The sequence below is a fragment of the Tamandua tetradactyla genome, chromosome 3 (genome assembly GCF_023851605.1).
Source record: "Tamandua tetradactyla isolate mTamTet1 chromosome 3, mTamTet1.pri, whole genome shotgun sequence".
NCBI lineage: Eukaryota > Metazoa > Chordata > Mammalia > Pilosa > Myrmecophagidae > Tamandua > Tamandua tetradactyla.
This window is the reverse complement of record NC_135329.1, coordinates 12,077,742-12,099,656: the sequence shown is the minus strand read 5'-3', so window position 1 is coordinate 12,099,656 and position 21,915 is coordinate 12,077,742. Positions and strand designations below refer to the sequence as shown.

The window sequence follows — 21,915 nt, the reverse complement described above, 5'->3', positions numbered from 1 at the left end:
GAAACACCTGCAGGTTCTGACACTTAGTTTCTGTCTCTGCCCTAGTTGGCTTCCCTAGCTGGATTTGGTCCCTTGGCTACAATGATTCATACTACACAACTTACTTCTTCTAACTTTAGCTGAGCTTCCTGGACTTAATCCTAGATCTGCAATATTTGTCAGAGCCTCCTCCTCTTGGTCAAAATCCCAGTCTTGGGCCTTTGTGGCTGGCTGGTCTTAAAGCCACCAATATCCTAGTAACACAATTTATGTGTAAACGGGCAGGGGGAACTCCAACTACAAAGGAGATGACTACTCCAGTTTCCACTTATTATACCATCCACAAGGACCTAAAAGAGCAAGAAAGAAAAAACAATGCATAGTAGACAGTAGACAATCAACCAAAGGGGAAAAAAATCCCAAAGTACAATACATGGGATAGTAAGAGCTTTGGGTTTACCCTTCCCCCTCAAAACTCCACCTCCTAGTCCATGTACTGTTCTTATACTCTTCTCAGCCTAAACCCACATTTGGCAGACATCTATTGTTTGATGTCCAACATCCATTCCCCTCTTCTTCTGGTAACACCAACCCAAATTTCGTCAAAGCCAGTGACATAAAAGAAGACATTAGCTAGGGCTTCTGAGAAATAAAAGCTTTCTTTCTTCCAACGGTATGAGAATATAAAGCCTGAACTGGATTATAAATTTTGAATTCACTAGGGAAAAGGGAGTTGAGCTTCTGGATGGCTACTACATGGAGACTAGGAGTAAAGAAATACAGTGGAAGACAGAGCAGAGAAGTAAGGAAATGGAAATAAACTAGGTCCGCAAATTATATTTCAGCCATTAGACCAAGTCTTATCTGAAGCCCACCTCTAGACTTTTAAGCTCTGCAAGTCAATGAATTTCCTTTTTAAAGTCAGTTTGAAACAAGTCTTTTGTCACTTAAAAAGTACTGAATGCCATAACACCATGTCATCATTTCACCTCCTCTATGGGATAGAGTAAGGGGATGTATGAACTCTTAGGTTATATAACTATTCAAGAACCCTTTATTTCAAAGTACAGATTAGTTTTAGATCCTATGCTTTCTGCTAGAGACAAAACTAGGGTAGCTTTTTACATTTTTCTGGAAGAAAATCTACATAGAGGATTAATCTATTTCTACTAATCCAACAATGACCATAATCATTTCTCTTAAGGATAAAAAAAATAGGAAGGAAGGAATGATGAAAGAATTTACTCTTGTACATTAAAACTCATCCAACAGACAAATTAAAATGGATCTGAGATATTCTCTGTATTAGTTTGCTAGAGTTGCCAGAATGCAAACTACCAGAAATGGGTTGGCTTTTATAAAGGGAATTTATTAAGTTATAAGTTTACAGTCCTAAGATCACCAAAATGTCCAAATTAAGGCATCCAGATAAAGATACCTTGACTCTTAAGAAAAGTCCAATGGCATTCAGGATTTCTCTGTCACATGGGAAGGCACACAGCAAGGTCTACTTGCTTTTTCTTCTGGCTTCTGGTTTCAAACAGCTTCCCTGGGGGATGTTTTTGTTCTGTATCTCCAACCATCTCTGTTGCTTTTTTCAAAATGGTTCCCTCTTAAAGGACTTCAGTTAACGGATTAGGACTCACCTTGAATGGGCAGAGATACATCTCTAAGGGAGCCACCCAATCAAAAAGTCCCACCAACAATTGGATGGGTCACATCTCCACGGAAGCAACTTAATAAAAAAGATCCCACCCCATCAGTGGCCAAGAGAGATCAAATGGAGTAAATAGTCTATTCTGAAGGCTGTTCTTATGCAAGCTTCAGTTAGATAGGGCTAATCGCCATGGTTTACTAAACCCCAATCAACATCATTTCTATTGTCTCTTAAGAAGACCTAGGTAGGGCTCGAACTGAGATTCTATAAGGATTTCAAGCACAAGGTTTGCCTTCCTGGAACATATAATTCTCAGAGGGTTCCTAGGTTAGATAAACCCTGAAACTCAGAAGGACCAGCCTCTCCAAGATTGTCAATTAATTACATCCCCCTATCCTTTAATGTGGACACCCCTTCTCAACATGAAAAAGTCAGAACAGGCATTGCCCAAAGATTCTATGGATTGGGAGGATTAAAAGAGAAGGAGGAGGTATAATAGAGAAAATGAGATTTAACAAACAAGTATAGCTACTGAATCACTATATTAATATTCTTTCTAGCCTACAGTGTTTTGGAGAAGCTAGAAGGAAAAATGTGAGATGACAGAATGGTAGTCCATGACAAACTCTGGGATCTGTTCCATAACTACTTAGTACAGTGCTGCTTTGAAAATTATTGCTTTTTTCTTACCTTGCTTTGTATATAAAAAAAAAAACATTTAAAAAAGTTACAAAGCACAGAAGCTAAGGAGTGCCTCCCCTGCAGCCTCAGTCACTCCTGCCCCAGGTGCCCATGCTCAGAAGCCTGGGTGCATCCTCCCTGCTGACCACTAGTGAAAAGGCCTCCCTGTGGACACAGATGGGATGTCAATGTTGTTATGCCAGTTAGGTGATTTTGTTGCTTGCTTTATCCCCCCAACAACCCATGAGCCAGGTACTGGGCCGTGAGTGTCTGGTGGAGATGGCCATGGCTTCCATGGAGACCCACTTTTGCCCAACATCCTCCTGAGCTATAGATATGGTCAACTGGGTAATTCGCCCAGAGGCTTCTGAATAGGTCCTCTGATGACTCTTGCTGTACCAATGAAGAAACTGAGGCACAAAGAAGTCACCTGCTCATGGCTACTCAGTCAGAAAGTGGCAGCAGGAGACGCTGGGACCTAGGCTGTGGGCTCTGGAGCCTCTGTCTGATGTTTCAGCATTCACAGCCTCTGCCCAAGAGCCCGGGGACACACTGAGGAGTTCCCTTTTTTTTATTTTTATCGTTATATCTGGCAAAACACTGCATTTCATTATATTTTGCATTTATGTGACACTGGGGAGTTCATTGTTTCACATGGATTATAAAAGCTGTTTATTTATTAAAGACTATTAAAAAAAAGAGCCTACCCACAATTGGGGGAGGGTCACATCCACATGGAAACAACCTAATCAAAAGATACCACCCTAAACAATAGAACTGCCCGGAAAAGATTGGAAGGAATAAAAGAGCATGTCTTTTCTAGGGTATACAACAGTTTCAAACCAGCACATTCTTCATGCCAGAGATTTTCAAATACAAATAAGATATTTGATTTAGTGGATAATAAAGCATAACTTCTGAAAAAGCCAGTATCCCCACTGAAAGAAGGAGAAAGAAAGAAACTTTCCAAACCAGATAAGGACATTTTGATCACTGGTATGTGTCTTGGGACTATATACAACCAGCATCACCCCAGCCCTTCATGAGCACTGAACTTAGAGAAGTCTTCATTGGCTTCATGGTCCTTTAATCAGAAGATATTTTTACCTTTCCTCTACTTACTGGAACACGTTCAGCATGTACAAACTGTCCCATGGTGCCTTATGAATGCTGGCTCTATGCCATGTTGAAATATGTGCCTTTGACCAGTAAACCTTTACATCTTTTTCATTCTCTCTCCAGAAAGATGGAAAATGGGTACCCACAAAGCAGCCACAATGTACCATTTAACAATTTAGCAATACATAGGAATTTCTCAGTTTCATCTCCCTTCACTTCCTTAAACTCCCCATCTCTCTCCAGCCTCCAAAGCCATTCCTGATTAAGTCCTTTAAAACCGTGGTACTCCTCACAGTCAGCCACAGAAAAGCATCTGTTTCAAATGTATCATCCAAATAGCCTTCCCTGGGCCTCAGTAAGGGTAACTAATCATGAACACATACACCTCCAATGGAGCTCCTCACAAACTTTAGCAAAGCCATTAGATCCTAACCTGTCCATTTCTATTGCTATTACTGATACGATGGGGTGCTTTTAGAAACAAACATAAAAAAAATTCTCCCTTAATAGAAGGCTATTATTATGCAATTATCATTGACCAAAGAAACTGGATATCTTCCAGCATATAGCTTCCAATCTGATTATCATTAAAATAACCATGGAAGCATCTTAAAAAGACAGAGACATTGATTCAGCAGGCCTGGAGAGAAACCAATTCCTTGACCCTAGAGAATCTGTTTTGAGATCTTGAGGCATTCAGATAACAAGGCAGAAACCTATACTTTTAAATGTTAATAAGCTTTCCGACAGATTTTCTCCTGGTGATCAGAGGCCCAAATATTTTCACACAAATTCATTAGGTTCTCACATAAAATTCACTAAATTCCCGGTGCCTGTCCAAGTAAAAAAAAAATTTTAAAAAAAAGATTCACTAACTAAATGATTGTTAATGGTCACCCACTAGAGCTTTCCATTAGAGGCGTCCCACACATTTCCCAGGAAGCAACAGAATGTGTGTCTCCAGGCCTCTGACCAACTTGTAGTAATGATAAACACCTGGCATTCAGGGTTGCCCTTATCCAGAAAGATAAAGAAATGTTTGCAACTGTGGACAGCCAACATCATTCTTGCTAATTCCTGTTCTCCTACAGTGATGGATTTTCCTAAACTTGATCTTCTTACCTGCCTACATCAGTAATATCTTCCTGATCCTCCTGGGATCCCATTATCCCTGATTTAATGTCACCTATGCCTCAGAAAGACCAAATAGCTTACTAAATGGTGTGATCATTCTTAAATTGAATGTATTTATTTGCATTCAATTTTAAATCATCATCCTTCCTCTGAAATGTTTTGTCATGGTTCCATTAATATAAGGAATAAAGGAAGGGTTGTAAATTGGTGGTCTCAACCTGAAGACATGCTTTCTTTGGCACACACAAATTTTCTATTTGAAAATTTTTAGACAGAGCATAGACACTTCAGAAGGTCACAATCCCCACCAATTACAATTGTTTCACATCTGTCCATTTCACTTATTTGTGGTGCTTCTCTGGCTCCATTAGGCATCTAAATTTGTAATCCCTGAATTAAGATTTTAGGACATTTTCCTAAAGAGACTGTTTAGTTCCTTCTGTGGTTCCTTCATTTATGGTAAATGTATCAGGTGTTTACTGGTGTCATGTCAACAAAATACAACAGAGAAAACACCTAAGGTTCCTCAGACATTAAAAATTCAAGATAAAAAGAAAACTCTCTAATTGCAGACACCCAGCAGTGTTTATGAGGAATCACTGATGCAATGATCCATTACTTCATATCACCTTCCCCCTCTATTAGACTACAAACTCTCAGAATAGTATCTTATTCATCTTTCTGCAAGTAATATGCTACACATTATGGGCACTCAAATTATTTGCCAACTGAATGATCACTACCATTCAATTCATTATAAACTGAATTAAGTATATTGAAGGATCCAAAAACATTTCTAGGATCAATAATGATACTAGCTACTAGAAGCCAGGATAATCTGTGGCTATGAGAAGCAGGCAAAAGGAAATGAATATCAATTCTGAAAATATAATATTGCAGTATGACTAATTATACCCATCTATTATTAAAAGTTTGAATAGTTTGAAAAACATTATCTTAAAAGCATTGTATGATATAATTTCTTTTCAAAATGCTCTTTGGTAATCCGTGAAATCTAAATGTTAGCACATTAAAAATAAGAAGGTAAAAAGAAAAAAATACAGAAATAAAAAACAAAATGAAATTATTATGGCTCAGTAGACAAGGTCTTAAAAAATACAAAATAACACATTTAGATCAGTTCCCAGTTTAAAAAACCTGCATGAGATGTTGATCTTCCTGTTTTTAAAAACCTTATCACTGTGCTTCCAGCAAACTACCAAGCATCTGCCTCTATGTAGCTAATTCTTTTAATCTTGGAGCTCTCACAAGGAAATGGAGAGTATACTGTGCCAGGATCACTATCTTCTCCAGCCAAAATCATTATGCCTTAGAGCCAATTTCCTCTTGGTAAATTTTGATCAAATTCCTTCAATTTACAGCTTCCTTAGTACTGGTAATGGCTGCACATGTCACAAGTCAATATATACATGAATATATTTAACAATACACTTTACAAACTTAAGAGTAATATGTACACATATGCATACAGGCAAACACATATTTATGTATACAGCCATACATATATATGCATACATACTAGCTCCTGTAGGTCTCTGGGTGACTCTCTGGGACTACCACAATCATGAAGCTTATTTGAGCTTTTTTAATTCAGTGATAATTCTCTGGGAACTAACATTGCTTTGAAACTCTGCAATAACTAACTTTACTACTCAGCTACAACATAATGATAATCAAGGTTAATAACAATAATTCTGATGCTATAAACAGTCCCTTAAAAGCTTCTGAATCAAAGAAGGATCAAATTATGTTCTACTTTTAATGTAAAAGGTATTTTATCAAAATTAAATTATTCTAAAAGAATTGGTGATCCATATAGATCTGTACGGTAAATTATTATGAGCCTGAATATCTGATTAACCAGTATATCTTACTCTCCAGTTATTCATGATAAAGTAATATTTTTCCAATTTTAAAATATGACTAATCTTTAGCTTGCACATATTATATATATTATTATAGGGATTGCAACTAACAACACCATCACAATTTTCAACCATAATAAGTTAATTCTTCACTCTTTAAAAGAACCAAACTATTGACTCTCCAGTTATTGTTATTATTGTTTACAATAAGCCATATTAAATACAATTCACTTTTTCTGATGAATCAAGGTCATTATTATAACACGTTATCGTGCAACTTTTTACAACAGTGATATTATTAGTTTGCTTGTTTTTTTAAGTGAATAAGTCTATCTGTCCTTAAAATAAAAGATTCCAGACTACTGTAACTTTATAATTCTATTGCTTTTGATAGTTCTTTTCTACTTCCTATATACAAATTTATCTTCTTTTGCTATAACTCATGTCACTGCCATTCCTATTCTGCAGCCATGCAGCATGCAAAATTAACTAAATAAAAACTTAAGGTGCCTCTATATCTCAGGTATACAATAAAGCACATAATTGCATGACATATTTTATAACCTATGGGGGCAGAGTTATTTTTGGTTTGTGACTACATACCAGGTAATTGAAGATGCAAAAAACTAGGACATATATTCACCTGCTACTTTACAGAAAATGTAAAAGAACAAAGAACCATGTTAAAATGTGCCATGGAAAATATAATCTGTAAAATACGGTCTGAGGTAATTTTACAGGACAAATGGCCCAGACTCTTCAATCATAATTGCAAAGGTAAGGGGGATGGAAATGAAGGAGAAAACATATCAATTTAAAAAGACATAACAACTAATCACAACACATAGATCCTGATTCAGACAATTACAAATCTGAACAATGGTTATTTGAAAGCATTAAGGAATTACTGTTCATTACTTTAGGCACGATAATGGTACTTTGGTTATACCTCCAAAAATGATTCCTTAGCTTTTTAAGTAAGATACTGGAATAGCTACAGATGAAATAATATACTGTATGGAATTTGCTTCAAAATAATTTGCTCAGGGGTAAGTGGCTGGTGGAATAGATGAAATGAGATTGACCATAAATTGACAATTGTTAAAGCTGGGTGATAGATCCACAGGGAGTCAATACACAATACTGTTTATTCCTATATATGTTTGAAATTCTCCATACCACCACACTACCAAATATTTTTAAATTGAGACAATTTTACAATTTTAATGCATTTTTATTGACCTTATTCTATGATTTTTAGAAATGGCTAGTTACAAATTTACAGTCAAGACATGATGTTAAAAGTTAAAGAAGCTATTATCATAATCATTTAATAACTTTAATGTCATTAAACTAATCTTAATTCTTTAACCTGGCTAAACAAAGAATTTCTCAATATCCAAAATCTTCATTAATCCTCTATCTTAAATACTATAAACATTTAATATTGCATTATTTTCTTAGAAAACAAAAATTCTCATAGAGCATGCTATACAATAACAAAAATTTGGACCCCAATTCTAAAAGTTATACAGAAAGGTAAAAAAAAAAAAAACATACTAACAAAATAAAAGAAATGGAGCCTAGGATCTACTGCCTTCAGAATTTTTTTTTTTTTTAAAGGAAAGACAGAGAGAAGGAAGGAAGGATAGAAGGAAGGAAGGAAGGAAGAAAGGGAAACATTTTTAAACATTTTCTTGTTTTATTGTATTTTGTTTCTTTGTTTTTGTTACATGGGCTGGGGCCGGGAATCGAACCGAGGTCCTCCGGCATAGCAGGCAAGCACTTTGCCCGCTGAGCCACCGCGGCCCGCCCTGCCTTCAGAATTTAAAGTCATTCAGTTAATGGATAGTACTTCAATTGCTTGTTTTTAAGTCTTAAAATTTGAAATTCACTAGTACAGATATTCTCAGTAAAATCTTATTAAGGATGCCTTCAATTTATTCACTATGAACTGGAAAAGATGTATTATGTAATCTATGACTGTGACTAAAATAAAAATTACTTCAATTTAGTTCTACTCATATATCAATATAAATATGTTAATTCAAACATCTGAAATAGTTATTTCCTCTTTTCCTGGCTCTAAAATGCTTTTAATTATTCTGATTAGATTTAGTGAATTTGGGTTTAGGGGTAGTAACTTGAAGGGGCTGAAAGTAAAACAAGTGGTTAGTTTATACTTTTAATAGAAAAAAATTAGTTTGTAATTAAAGCCAAACTTCAATACGACTAACTTTTTCTTATAATTGATTCAGGGCATGAGTGAGCTAAGGTTTATGTCAACCCTGCAAACATCTCCAAATTAATAAAATATACCTTTAAAAAAATACCTTTAATCATACAAGGTCATAATTTTATAAATTATATTACATACAACATCATTCATAATAATAAACAATTATTAAATCAATTTTCTTTAATCTCCTAAAGGACTGCATTTAAAAATGTGACCAATGCTGTCTGGAAGACTATTTTGGATACTAAATAATTAGCTGTATTTCTTTTAAAAATTCTAAAATAATCCAGACTTGTATTTTTCAATCAGTCTGCCTCACAAGTGTTCTTGAAACACATTCAAGAAACTGCATTAAATATGTTAAATATTTTGCTCATAATAATATTGTGCATCTATGGTATTTTCATAATCCCAACAACTTAAAAACATTTTAAAAATATTTACAAGGTCTATTGAGCCATTGTCAAGTCAAGGCTACAAACCACTGTCGTTTAAGGATTACATCAGACCAGTGTAAGGATCAGCTGGCACTCTACTGCGAAGGTTTCAATATCTTGGCTCTGATTTGAACAGTGAATAGGGAAATATTTGCAGAGTCCCCTAGGGGGAATGGTGAGAAAGGGGGAAAATTCAGCTTCCCCAAGTGGACAATTCTTGATATTCTCACAGGCAGTGGGGCCAGCCAAAGCAATAGGCCGAGCCTCTCTCTCTCTCTCTCTCTCTCTCTCTCTCTCTCTGTCTCTCTCTGTCTCTCTCTGTCTCTCTCTCTCTCTCTCTCTCTCTCTCGGCAGACACAGAAAGCAAACTCTACGTGGGACATGACTCCCAGGGATGTGGACCTTCCTGGCAGCGTGGGACAAACATCCTACAATGAGCTGGAACTCAGCATCAAGGGACTGAGAAAATTTTCTTGACCAAAAGGGGGAAGAGCTAAACGAGATGAAATAAAGTGTCAGTGACTGAGAGATTCCAAACAGAGTCAAGAGGTTATCCTGGAGGTTATTCTTATGCATTAAATAGATATCACCTGCTTAGTTAAGGTGTAATGGAGAGGCTGGAGGGAACTGCCTGAAAATGTGGAGCTGTGCTCCAGTGGCCATGTTTCTTGAAGATAATAGTATGATGATATGGCTGTCACAGTGTGACTGGGTGGTTGTGAGAGCCTTGTGTCTGATGCTCCTTTTGTCTACCTTATCGATAGCCAAGTAGAACATATGGGTTAAAAATAAATAAATAATAGGGGGAAAAAAATATCTTGGCTCTCTCCAAAGCTTGCACAGGGGCTGCACTTTGGCATAAAATTCTCAGCTGGATGCAGTTAATTTCCCTGAAAAATGTTTTTAATGGCTAAGGATGTTTTGCTGCTTAAAAATGTTGGAGAAAGCATACATTAAAATCAACTTCAAAAGTTCTAAAACACTCTTTCTTTTTAATATGCCTATCCCTGTAAATAACCCAAGTATACCAAAATAATCCCAAACCTAAAGACTTTCAACAGGTATAAAAGCTCACTTCTATACTAGTTTATAAAACCAAAATAAGCCACTTCAAATTATAAAGGGAAACTAGAGGGCTTTGAAAATATGAACTCTTTGCTAAATACTTTCTGGTTATGCTTATAAGTTTCCTTAGTCATTTTGGCCTTGGCACCTCTAGTTTTGCTTTGATTTTTGCATTCAAACATTACTTTTTATTTCACACAACAACCTTATGAAATAGATACTAATCTTTCCAGTTTTATCAATAAATAAAGGCATAGATGCTAAGTATCTTGGCCAGCAGAATCTACAATCCTATTATAAATCAGTAAAGCTGAGATTAGACTTTCAATCTGTCTCACTTCAAAGCCTTCATTTTTTTTTCACTACCCTAGTTGGTTTAATTATACATTAGAGTTGGCCATGCCCTGGCCCTACCACAAATTAAAAAACAAAATCAGAATCTTTGGAAGGTGGGGCTCAACCAGCAATATATTTCCGAACATTCCCATGAAAGAATCACAGCACTACACAAAGCTACACAAGAACAGAAAAGTTTAAATAACAAAGGTAGACCTGATCAATATTACACTATCCACTTGCACAGCCAAGTTTGAATGTCACACTACACTCACCCACCTTCCCACAACAATATCAGTAAACACCAAGAAACAGCCAAATAATGTTAATTATTTGCCTATGTTGAAGTGTACTAGGAACATAAATACTATCATCAAAAAGTACAAAACACAGAGTAGTTAAAACACTCTGTGGAAGATTTAAATTTTATACCATCTTTACTGCTGTCTCCCTTTATCATATTTTCATTGTTCTTCCTTCCTTTGTGCATCTCTGATCTTCTAATTGAGATTTTTTTTCTTTTACCTGAAGAATTAGTAGGTTTTCTAATGACAAACTCTCTATTACATTTACCTGAAATGTATTTAGTTCACTTAAATTCTTGAAGAATATTTCTGCCAAAGAATTCTAAAATGGTACTCGCTTTGGCAGCACATATACTAAAATTGGAACGATACAGAGAAGATTAGCATGGCCCCTGCACAAGGATGACACGCAAATTCGTGAAGTGTTCCATATTTTAAAAAAGAATTCTAAAATGATAGTTTTCTTTTGTCACGGTACAGATATCATTACACTGCCTTTCGTTTTCCATTGTCATTATTAAGAAGTTAGCATCTAACAATTGCATTTTTGTTTTCCCTAGCTATTTCTAGATTTTTCTCATTATCATTGGTTTTACGTGATATCACACTGATGCATCTAGGAATGGATTTCTTTACAGATAGCCTGCTTAACTTTAACTAGAACTCCTGAATTTTAAGGATTGATATTTTTCACTGGTTGTGAAAAATGTTACATCTTTATCTCTTCAAATATTGCTTCTGCCCCATTCTCTCTCTCTTCTTCATTCTCAGATTCCAATTAAAATATTTATGAGACTTCTATACTATCTTCTCACCCTCTCTTCTATATTTCCCATATATTTGCTTCAATTTGCTTCATTCTAGATATTTTCTTCTGATCTATCTTCCAGCACAATGACCCCAGCTGTGTATAACTTGCTGCTAAACTCATCCTCAAGGCTCCAATTTCAGTTATTATTCAGGTTAGAACCCGTATTTGCTTTTCTTAGTGTCCTGTATTGAGACATAATTCATATACCATAAAGTCCACTTTTTATACTGTATAATTCAGAGTTTTCAGTATATTCACAAAACTGTGCAAATAATATCACTTACTAATTACAGAACATTTTCATCACCCTCATTGCCTGCCCCCTCTTAGCCCAACCTCCAGCAACCATTAATCTCCTTTCCTTCTCTATAGATCTGTCTATTCTAGACATTTCATATAAATGGAATCTCACAATATGTGGCCTTTTGTTTCTGGCTTCTTTCACATAGCAAAATGTTTTCAATTTCCCCCATGTTGTAGCATATACCAACACTTAACACTTTTTTATGTTCAATGATTGTTCCACTATATGGATATATCACATTTTAGTTATCAATTCACCAGTTGATGCAATTTCTAGGTTGTTTCTACATTTTGGCTATTAGAATAATGCTGCTATTAGCATTCATATGCAAGTTTTGTCATGACTTGACTCCTAAGTATATACCTAGGAGTGAAATTTCTGGTTTAACCCTTTAAGAAACTGTCAAACTGTTTTTCACAGTGGCTCCACCATTTTACATTCCCACCAGCTAAGCATTAGAGTTTCAATTTCTTCACATTTTCACGAATACTTGTTATTGTACTTCTTTTTTGTTCTAGCCATCTTAGTGGCTTTGAAGTAGTATTTGTAATCTAATAAATCCCTTTATAAAAGCCGATTTATTTCTGATATATAGCATTCCAAGAGCTTTAGCAAACCAAAACATACATAAAACACTAACCTTAAAGGAAAAGATTAATAATCTTGATTATATTAAAATTAAGAATGTCTCTTTTAGAAAAGACACCGGTAAGAGAATGAAAATGCAAAGCACAGAATGGGAGAAGAAATCTGCAATGCATATAATCCACAAAGAGCCAGTCCCCAAAATATATAAAGAACTTGGACAAATCATTAAGATGTGGATAACAATCCAATTTTAAAAATGGGCAACAGAGTTTTTGTTTGTTTGTTTGTTTGCTTGTTTTGGGTGCATCATCCAGGAATTGAACCCAGGTCTTCTGCATGAAAGGAGAGCATTCTACTACCGAACTATCCATGCACCTTGGGCAACAGAGTTGAACAGGTGCTTGATGCACTTTATATTAGTCAGGGTTCTTTAAGGAAACAGAACCAACAGATGATGTCTGTAAATACGAGATTTTATAAAGGTGTTTCTGCAACTGTGGGGATACATGAGTCCAAATTTCATAGGACAGGCCATGAGGGGACAGCTCTGATGAAGGCCTTCAATAAATCTCCCAGGAGAGGCAGTCTGGCTGAAGCAAAGAGAGAGAAAGAAGTCTTCTCTGACTTCTCCCTTAAAGCCTTCGACTGATTAGATTAAACATCACTAATTGAGGGAGACTCTGTCCTTGGCCCTGCAAATGTAATCAGCCATGGATGCAATCTAAGTGTTAATGATTTAATAAACCAGCATTCTGGTTTATTAACCAGCCATGAAATGTCCTTGTAGTAATACAGAGTGTGAAATACTGATGGAGTGTTCTGGATGCAGTATCACTGCATTCAGCCCAGGGGGTTGGGGATAGGGTATGAAGCTATTTCCATACTCATGGAAGACCAGTGGTCAGAGTTGCATGTATACAAGTCAGGTGGTTCAAGAATGCTGATTGGTGCTTTTCTCAAAAACTAGTTTGGAATTTGAGGTATCACTACAATGACAAAGTCTAAAAGCTTGGGAATAAACAACAACAACAAAAATCAGTTTGATGCATGATGGACAGTTATGGGCTTAGACCTCTTTTCAGTTTAGTGTGACTTAAAGCTACATTGAGGTCAGTGACACTGAAGCAAAGGACCAGAGCCAGTCCCTCTCAGCTCAAGGCAACTCAGAAGAATCATCATGAAGTTACTTCTGCTATTTAGAACTAGACACGTAAGTGCATGCACTTTGAGGTTTTCTTTGACTTTCCTTTTACACAGTAGCATTCAATGGCATCCACGTGGCAAGTGCGCCTACATGACGGACATGCATCTCCTTGAGGTGAAAAGAGACTTCTGTCCCTGGCCCTTTTCTGAGGACCCACAGCCATCTTGTCCCGGGCACAAAGCACCTGGCACAGCCTCGAGCACTTGAAGAGCCTCAGCCACCTGACAATTAGGGACTCCATGGTCCATGTTAAAAGGAAACAGTAACTGCAACCTCCTGGCCAGGGGTCCTTGGGTTTTAACCTGTTCACAGAAATCCTTAAGTGCAACACTGGTTTAGTTCTAAAGGAATTTATATTTTAAATTACATTTTCATCATACTGCTTGCTTTTTCCCTCTTCATAATGGGAGATGAAATCTCTGAAAACAGTCCATTCATTACATCAAGAATTTTGGTCAAATTGATTGGTCAGTAAAAAAAAGCATTAATTTTGCCAAAACATTATAAATAGTTGTATTAGTTAGGGTTCTCTAGAGAAACAGAATCAACAGGGAACACTTGTAAATATAAAATTTATGAAAGTGTCTCACGTGACCGTAGGAATGCAGAGTCCAAAATCCACAGGGCAGGCTGCGAAGCCAATGACTCCAATGGATGGCCTGGATGAACTCCACAGGAGAGGCTCACCAGCCAAAGCAGGAATGCAACCTGTCTCCTCTGAGTCCTCCTTAAAAGGCTTCCCATGATTGGATTTAGCATCACTAATTGCAGAAGACACTCCCCTTTGGCTGATTACAAATGGAATCAGCTGTGGATGTAGCTGACGTGATCATGACCTAATCCTATGAAATGTCCTCATTGCAACAGACAGGCCACTGCTTGCCCAATCAGATGAACAGGTACCACAACTTGGCCAAGTTGACACCTGTCCCTAACCATGACAATAGTGAAGAATGTGGTCGGATGCCCATCAGCCCCATGTACTGGGGTGCACCCTACGAAACTCTTGTCTGTGTGGGTCAGAAACAAATGGATATCAGCAGCATCACACATTTCAACATACAGACTATCCATATCTAGGAGGAAAGCTCCTTTTCCTAAAATTCAGCAGTTAAGAGTATAAATATAAAAAAAAAATTATATCTAAATGATTTGCTTTTTAGAATGTATTAGAGGAGCAAAAAATTTCCACACAGAAGAGTTGACAGGTGCCACCCCAGCTGGAGCCTGCTCCAGTGCCCTGGACCCCAGTGCTGCCTTCTCCAAGAACCCCACATGGAGATGAGAATGTCCCCCCCACCCAGGCGGTAGCTGCTGCTCAGAAGGGGCCACCCAACTTCCAGGCCAGCAGGTCCACAGCAGCCCTGCTAAATTGCATGTGACCCCCAAACCCTTCCCTTTGGGTGCTGCATATTTCTTCAATACATAGTATACTCTTGTGTCCAGGAGTTAAACTTACAGCTGCCACTCTAAAAATACTACTATTAGAAAGCATCTTTCATTATAATTTCTGAATATAAAAAGACATATAAAAGTTACAAACTTAGATTTCTGAGGAAAAAAATCTGCATAAAAAAGTGGTAGGTTTTCCTACCCTGTTTTGATATAAAACAGCAGCTTTAGAACCGTGACCACCACCACTACTGACCACGCCTGTCAGATGGATGAGGGTCCGGGGACAGAGCATGGGTCTGGATGTGCTGCACGGCTGCGGGGATGGTGGAACCAGTGGGCCGCTGCAGGGACTACCCGCATGCTCTCAGACATCACCACTGTGGGCTGTGGGTCCGGTGGCAAGGAGGGAACACACCGGAACGGTCCCACACACGACCCGCTAAGGCTTCAGAGCACTCAGTCTGCTTGAAACCACCCCAGAGCGGGCGTATCCGCAAAAATCCCTGCTCCTGGCAAGTCTGGGAAGATGCTGCCTGTGGGGGTGTCCAGGAGTCCAGGTGTCACCAAGAGGATGCAGTCACTTGTTGCTGTGGGGTTTTGGTTTCAACATTTACCTGTTCAGGCCAGAAAAACTCAACTTCGTGTTGGCAATCCTCCTTTTCCTCGTCATCAGCATGTTACAGAAAGGATCCCTGCTGACACTTGCTTTGATGTACTTCTCCTTGGGGTCGTGGCGGAGACCCGCTACACCACGTGGTTCCCCTCCACCACGCAGCCGGCGGCTCCTGTCTTACAGGCTTTGATAACTTGCCCTTTGTGGCTGGGGTTATAAAGCACCAAACAGGTAGGTCTCAGTAGGTCTTCCACGGGATAATTTCCCTGGGCCCCTCAGCTGTTGTGTATCCAGAATTATCCGTCAGGAAGAACCAGCAGCGCTTCTGGGTCTTCACTTGCCACCGAGGTTCAGGAGCCAGTCTTCGCTGTCAAGGTTGAAGAGGGTGTGCGCCAGGTAATTGCAGTCATCCTCCGGGACTTAAGCAGTTCATTTTGAATACCCTCATATAAATTCCACAGCAGCTCCTTGGTGAGGTCCCCACCCTCGCTGAGCAGTTACCCACCCGGAAGCACTCGGCCATGGGCTTGTCCTGCATGCTGCGGTTGTGCAGGCTGTGGTTGTGCAGGCTGCTGTTCAGGGAGGTAGATGATAGCAAAGGCCAGCACAGAGCACGTACCTGTGGACTGGAAGACCTGGGACTGCAAAGGCAGTAGCGCACTGCGCAGCCTCCACCATGCAATCAATTTCTGAGCCTCCCCTGGGAATCAAAAGCTCCATGAGAACTGCCTCAAGGCTTGTACCAGGTTGAGATCTGCAAACTCATGGAGCTCCACGAAAGCTTGCAGAACTTTAATATTAAATCCGTCTCTTTCACCAAGATAGTCCCCAGTTATGATCTTATTTAGACCTTCTCCTTTATAAAGGAACTGACCTATATCTTCCAGGGAACTATGCAGGAGATAATTTTTTATTAGAAACTGAATTCCCTTTTTGGGATCCATATTGAATATATATTCTTCTCATAGCTATTTGCTTGTTCCTCTGAGTAGTTTTGCTTTCCTCTACAGACGTTAGATTGTCAAGCTCTGTCATCACTTCTGCAATTTCTATTTCAGCCTCTTGATGCCATCAATAAGTTCCTTTTTTCCTAAATGAATGTCAAAATTTCTCTCTCATCTAAAGAGAAGTTTTCAGGGACACTGCCATTCTCACCTCAGCCTTCTTCTTCCATCTTGACACAACTCCAGCTGCTGGCAAGCCTGGGATCAGGGCAAGGGGGTGCGGGGAAGGGGACAACAGGAGGGGTCCCCACCACTGATCCAGAGCACTCGGGGCCCACTGTGGGTCACAGCCGGGAACCTCCTCCAGCGTCCCCAACGTCCCTACTGAAATTTTCATATTTGGTTTTTATCTCCTTGAAAACAAAAGCACAAGTGTTTAACAGTCTATGTCTGATAACTGCAATATCAGGAGTCCCTGTCAGTCTGATCCTCCTTCTAAAGATAACTAAAAGAGATGGACAAAAGGTAAAAATTTAATGACTTTTTTAAGCACATCCTAGACTAGAATAGGGAGGAACTACTCAAGTAAAATGCAGGAGAGATCAGGAATCCAGAAATGTATATCTAGGATTCAGAGTCATATTTGTTCTGAGTACATCTCTGTTCCCAGAAGAGGTGGATCAGAGGCACAGCTGTGGTTTTTAGACAGTCTCATGAACTTTGGGGTCAAAACTCCAAGAGGAAGCACTTTCGAAAAAGGGAGCTCCACGAGAGCACAGAGCCCACACAGCCAGAGACCTTTGGAGATGAAGAAGGAATACGTCCCCGGGGGGGCTTCATGAAACAAGAAGCCCAGAAAAAAAGCTAGCAGACATTGTCATGTTCACCATGTGACTTTCCAGTTGACGGAGAAACCCTGAACTTCATCAGCCTTTTCTTCAGTAAAGGTAACAACCACCTGTTAGTGCCTTAATTTGGACATTTCTATAGACTTGCTTTAGTTTGTACATTTTCACAGCCTACAACTGTAAACTTGCAACTTAATTAATTCCTCCTTATAAAAGCCATTCTGTTTCTAGTATATTGCATTCTGGCAGTTAGCAAACTAAAACAGCATTCAAGATCTGCTGAAGCAATAAGAAATAAAGGGGGTGACTATCCAGAGAGGAGAGAATGTAAGGCAGATGCACTGACTTCTGCAGGTGCTTTTACCCTGGGAGCACCTCCCTCCCAATTCAGGGCACAGCGAGAAGACTAAGAATCCTGGCTTTGCACAGTCACATAGCTGCTGCTGAGGCTCAGAAACACCAGCAGAACTTCTGGCAGAGTTTTGACAGGCCTAAATTATGTGGCCTGTTCCCTCAAGACATCTGCTGAATTCTAAGGTAGCACAGGGCAAAAAACAATCTAAAAATTAAAGAAAATATCCCTAAAAAGCAGAGTGGAATTATCAGAAGTCTAGAAAGACAAAATTTAGAATCTGGGGTCCATCAAAGTGAGGATCTATCCAGTCTGGGTGTTTGAATACTTGAAAAATTATATGGCATTCTATTTTTAAATATGCTATATACCAAGGCATTTAACAGTTTCTATGATAGATAGAATCAACGAAAACAAAATTTGGTTCTTTGAAAAGATCAAAGAAATTGACAACATTTGTCTAGATTGATGGGCAAAAAAGAGAGGATATAAATAATGAAAAACAGAAATGAAAAAGCGGGCATTACTGCCAACTTTACTTAAATAAAAAGGATTCCAAGAGCATACTGTGAACAACTGTATGTCAACAAATAAGATAACCTAGATGACATGGACAAAATCCTAGAAATACACAAAGTACTTATGCTGACTAAAGAGGAAATAAATCTAAGAGACCAATAACAAGTAAAGAGAATGAATCAGTAATCAAAAACCTCCCAGGAAAGAAAACTTTCAGATCAGATGGCTTCACAGGGCAATTTTACTAAACACAACTAGATGAATTATCATCAATGCTGCTCAAATTCTTCCAAAAATGGAAGAGAAGGGAATACTCCCTAATTCATTTTATGAGGCCAACATCACTTTCAACCAAAGCAAGATAAAGAAACCAGAAGAAAAAAAATTACAGACAATAACTATTATGAATATACATGCAAAAATCCTCAATAAAATATTAGCAAAATGAATCCAACAGCACATTAAAAGACTTATACATCATGACTACGTGGGATTTATCCCAGGTATGCAAGGTGGTTCAACCTAAGAATATCAATTAATCGTAATACATTACATTACATTAACAGAATGAAGGGGGAAAAATATGATCATTTCAATTGATGCAGAAAGGGTATTTTGCAAAATCCAGAATCACTTCTTGATAAAAACAGTTAGAGAACTAGAAATAGAAGGAAACTTTATAACATGATAAAGGGCATATATGAAAAGCCCAAAGCTAATATCATACTCAATGGGTAAAGACAAAAGCTTTCCCTCTAAAATCAGGAGCAAAGCAAGGATGCCGACTGTCAGTTCTGTCATTCACCATTGTACTGAAAGTTCTAGCCAGAGCAATTAGCAAAAAAATAAATAAAAGGTATTCAAATTGGAAAAAAAAGAAGTAAATCTTTCCCTATGTATACATGACATGATCCTATATACAGAAAATCCAGAAAAATCCACAATGAATCTCCTAAAGCTAATAAATGAATTCTGAAAAGTAGTGGGGTACAAGATCAGCACTGGAAAATCAGTAGTGTTTCTACATACTAGTAATGAAAAATTAGAAGAAGAAATCAAGAAAAAAATTCCATTTCCAACAGCAACTAAAAGAATAAAATAGAATCAAATAGCTAGGAATAAATCTAACCAAGGATGTAAAGGACTTGTACAAAGAAAACTACAGGACATTGCTAAAAGAAATCAATAAAGACCTAAATAAATGGAAAGACAATCTGTTTTCATGGATTGAAAGCCAAAATATTAAGATATCAAGTCTACCAAAGCAATTTACAGATTCAATGCTATCTCACTCAAAATTCCAACAACCTTCTTTGCAGAAATGGAAAAGCCAATCATCACATTTATATGTGGGGCCTAAAATAGCCAAAGCCACCTTGAAATAAAAAAGAACAAAGCAAGAGGAAGCATAATTCTTGATTTTAAAACTTACACCAAGCCTGCAATAATCAAAACAGCATGGTACTGGCACAAGAACAGACATAAAGACCAATAGAATCAAATTGAGAGTTCAATTTATACCCTCACATTTATGGCCAAATGATTTTTGACAAGGGGGCAAAGACCACTCAATTGTGAAAGAATAGTCTCTTGAACCAATGCTGGAAAAACTGAATGTCCATGAGCAAAAGAATGAAGGTGGACCCCTGTCTAACACCATATCAAAAAAATCAACTCAGAAAGGATCAAAGACCTAAATATAAGATCCAGAACTATCAAAGTCCTAGAAGAAAATATAGGGAAGCATCTTTAGGACCTTGTGTTAGGCAATACTTAGACTTTACACCAAAAGTACAAGCAATATAAAAAATAGATAAATAGCACCTCATCAAATTTAAAAGTCTTTATAAATCAAAGGACTTTATCATGAAAGTAAAACAACAACCTACAAAATGGGAGAAAATATTTGGAAACCATATATCTGACAAGAGTTTAATATTCAGAATATATAAAGAAATCCTGGAACTCAACAACAAAAAGATAAACAACCCAATTTAAAAATGGACAAAAGACTTGAACAGATATTTCTCCAAAGCAGATATACAAATGGCCAAAAAGGACAGGAAAATATGCTCAAAATATTAACTATTAGGATAATGCAAATGAAAACCAGGATGAAATACCATTTAATAGTAGAATGGCTACTATTTAAAAAAAAAAAAAAGGAAAATTACAAATGCTGGAGAAGAGGTAGAAAAACAAAAACACTCATTCATTGTTGGTGGGAGACAATTTGTCAGTTCCTCAAAAAGTTAAGTATAGAATATTCATATGACCCGACAATCCCACATCTAAATATATACCCAAAATAATTAAAAGCAGGGACTTGAACAGATATTTGCACACTGATGTTCATAGCAGCATTGTCAAAAAAGGGAAGCAACCCAAGTGTTCATCAACCAATGAACTGATGAACAAAATGTAGTATATACACAAAATGCAGTATTATTCAGCCATTAAAGGAATGAAATTCTGAAGAATGCAACAACATGGATAAACCTTGAAGACATTTGTTGAGTGAAAAAAGCCAGACACAAAAGGACAGATACTGTATGATCTCACTGAGATGAAATAATGAGACTAAGAAAACTCATAGAGTCAGAATCTAGACTATAGGTAACCAGCAGACTGGATGGGAATAGGGAATACAGAATTAAAGCCTCAAAGGTAGAGAGTTTCCGTTTGGCCAGATGGAAAAGTTTTGGCAATGGATGTGGTGATGGTAGCACAACATTGTGAAGCAATTAACAGCACTTAAATGTATATCTGAATGTTAGATTGTATATATGATAACAGAATAAATTTTTTTTTAAATCCCTAGAACAACACTACACAAACAGTGAACCCAAAGTTAAACCATGGACTTTAATTAATAGCACAATTCTTAAAATGTGCTATCATCAATTTTAACAAATGTTCCACACCAAAGCAAGGTACTGGGGAAAGGTGGTGCATGGGAATCCTACATTTTACTGTATTTTATGGATACTTGTTTTGTTACCCAACTTCTGATAAAGAAAAAAAGAATGCTCTGCACTGCCCTAACCATTTCAATAAAAACAAAAAATAGCATAAATGTCAACCAATGGTAGACTAGCTTAACAGTGGTATGTTCATACGTTGGAGTACTATACAGCAATAAGCATAAACAGCAATAACAAGGAAAAGCTACATGACTAAATCCCACAAATAAATGTTGAATGAAAGATGCCAGGTCTACAACAAATACATTGTTTGATTCCATTTGTATAAAGTTTTTAAAAAGAAGCAAAATTAATGATGATACCAGTAACCATAGTAATTGCTCTTGTGCAAGGTGGTCAGAGTACTGGAAAGGACATGAGTAGGGATTCTGGATGCTAGAAATGTTCTTTTACTTGATCTAGATATTGGTTACTTGGTATGTTTATATTTTAGAAATGTACACTTATTATTTGCATGCGTTACTGTATGTATTTCATTATTTAATAAAACAGTTACATAAAAATAGATATTATTT

At 37.4% G+C, this 21,915-nt stretch overlaps 1 protein-coding gene, 1 non-coding gene and 1 pseudogene across 5 annotated transcripts in view; 1 reads left to right on the top strand and 2 right to left on the bottom strand.

The window, feature by feature from the left end:
- The window catches only part of BABAM2 (BRISC and BRCA1 A complex member 2), a 626,549-nt gene that overhangs the window by 408,081 nt on the left and 196,553 nt on the right, over window positions 1-21,915 (bottom strand). The gene's annotated exons all lie outside the window — the stretch shown is intronic.
- LOC143678358 (U6 spliceosomal RNA) lies at window positions 11,169-11,275 on the top strand. The gene has a single exon (XR_013173172.1). It is a non-coding gene; the product is annotated as a U6 spliceosomal RNA (small nuclear RNA).
- LOC143677018 (cytohesin-3 pseudogene) lies at window positions 14,605-16,927 on the bottom strand (annotated as a pseudogene).